The 1,945-nt window shown below is 43.8% G+C and overlaps 1 long non-coding RNA gene across 1 annotated transcript; it reads right to left on the bottom strand.

Annotated features, from left to right (window-relative positions):
* Positions 1-815: 815 nt before the first annotated feature.
* LOC123094723 (uncharacterized) lies at positions 816-1,382 on the bottom strand. The gene is made up of 3 exons (XR_006445931.1): positions 1,285-1,382; positions 1,056-1,145; positions 816-952 (listed from the first exon to the last, which is right to left on the bottom strand). It is a non-coding gene; the product is annotated as an uncharacterized lncRNA (long non-coding RNA).
* Positions 1,383-1,945: the final 563 nt, after the last annotated feature.

Below are 1,945 nucleotides of genomic sequence, written 5' to 3'. Positions count from 1 at the left end.
CCCGTCCCTCCACCGAGCCGGCCCTCCCCCGCCCCTCCCCGGCCACCGTGGCGTGCCCCGCGGCCCGCCCCTCCATCGAGCCAGGCCACGGCGCCGTCCCCTTCTCGTGGCCCTCCCCGCCACGGCGCCATCGAACTAGCTCACCATCAGGGAAAAAAGGTATGCGCTCGTCCATGCCTATCCTTAGATATACTAGATGAATAAGTAGAGGCTTTGCAATTTCTGTTTTGGAGATTAACCATATTGCCATATAACATTGAATATCAGTTTTTATATACACAAATTGCCCTATACACAAAGTATTTGTAGTCATATGTTGCAGAAGGGATTTAATTTTGCAAGTTGAAGATTGATGTAGCACATGAGTGCACTTTTCATTCAATCAACAATGCAGAACTGCAGAGACAGAGGAATGGGCCAACTCCATAATATTGCTTCAAAAAGTATTATTGCAAGCAGGCATACACAGAAACCAAAATAAGCTATACAACTCTAGCTTGTATGTTTTGAGTAGAAAAATACTATTATAGAACCATTTTCTCTTGACCTTATTAGTGAACATAGATCTTATTTTTAGACTGCTGCTAAAAGTAGTTCACAACAATCAGCCACCGCAACATGTAGAGATTTCATTTATGATGAATCAGACAAAAATTTAAATCCAATCACCACCGTAGGAAAGATAATAAAAAAAATCCAAGGGGACCAGCAAAATTCATAGATTCGTTCGTAACTTGTTAAATCAAACTATGTTGTAACTACTATATATGCTAGTTGATATACTGATCTCCACTTTGATTGAATGCTCAAGAAAGTTGAAAGCGTAAAATCAGAGAGACCACTACTACTGAGTTTGGAGGTGGCCACCAGGAAGATACCAGTTGCGCTTCGGTGATATGAATTGCAAAGACACGCACGTAGAGGGCTTTTGCCAGAACCTTGATCGGGTTGCCTGCAGGAGCAGTAGGAAGATGCCATAAGTGTCTCCTACTATTATATATGTATAAGCAACTGGGAGTCAAAAAATCATGAAAACAAAATGCCAAGGAAATCACCAAAAGTAGCAAATTCTTGAGTCAGGCTGTGTGTGCCCTAACATTGTATGGAGTAAGTTAGAGGCTGGTTTAACAATACAAATATGTCATCTGCAAGGAAACATTGTTCGATAAACAAAAGTAAGCACATACATATTCTGTTTTTATAATATGAGCATGAACAATTTTATCAAACAGAAAATTAGAATAAACAGCCACAACACAAACTCTCCGTTTAAAATTTCGGTACCTGTATGTTCTGTTCCAGTTTTGCTCGTTGCGCTGCAACTTCACACTAATGCCAAAGTCCATGTCGTTGAAGCGGCTCCACACATGATCCCGTCTTAATTGTCCACGCCTTCCACCGGCAGCTCTGCAGCACCTGCTACAGGAAAGTTTTCGCTTCGACGAACCCACTGTCTGTAGCATCCAACTTGGCCGGAGAGGGACAGGGAGAATGAGGAGAGGATGGCTAGGCTGTTGGAGGAGGAGAGGAACCGGAACGACTTGGCTAACCGGGCCATGTACGAGCTCTTAGTGGTAAGTTTCTTCTGCATATTAGCTAAATCATGCACCCAATGTTCCTTTCAGTAGTAACTAATATGACTGACTCGTCAAAACCAAATGTGCAGTCCATGTGCGAGAAGAATGGCCAGACCCCTCCGCCGATGCCAGTCATTGCTCCAGCGGGCATGGTGAGTTTCATTTGAATGGTCATTAGTTACTAGTCTTCACATTTGAGTTGCATCATGGTAACGATACATTGGAAATAATCTTTGGTGCAGCATAACTCCCGACAAGCATCGACCGATCCTTCTCCGTCTGCCACTGGCGCGACCGGTCCTACACCTACACCTACACCTACACCTCCGTGATGACGGTAAGTGTCCCAAGTGTTTTTCTTAATAGAG

The sequence above is a fragment of the Triticum aestivum genome, chromosome 4B, assembly GCF_018294505.1.
Source record: "Triticum aestivum cultivar Chinese Spring chromosome 4B, IWGSC CS RefSeq v2.1, whole genome shotgun sequence".
Lineage (NCBI taxonomy): Eukaryota > Viridiplantae > Streptophyta > Magnoliopsida > Poales > Poaceae > Triticum > Triticum aestivum.
The sequence above is the reverse complement of the archived record's forward strand: the minus strand, read 5'-3'. Positions and strand labels throughout refer to the sequence as shown.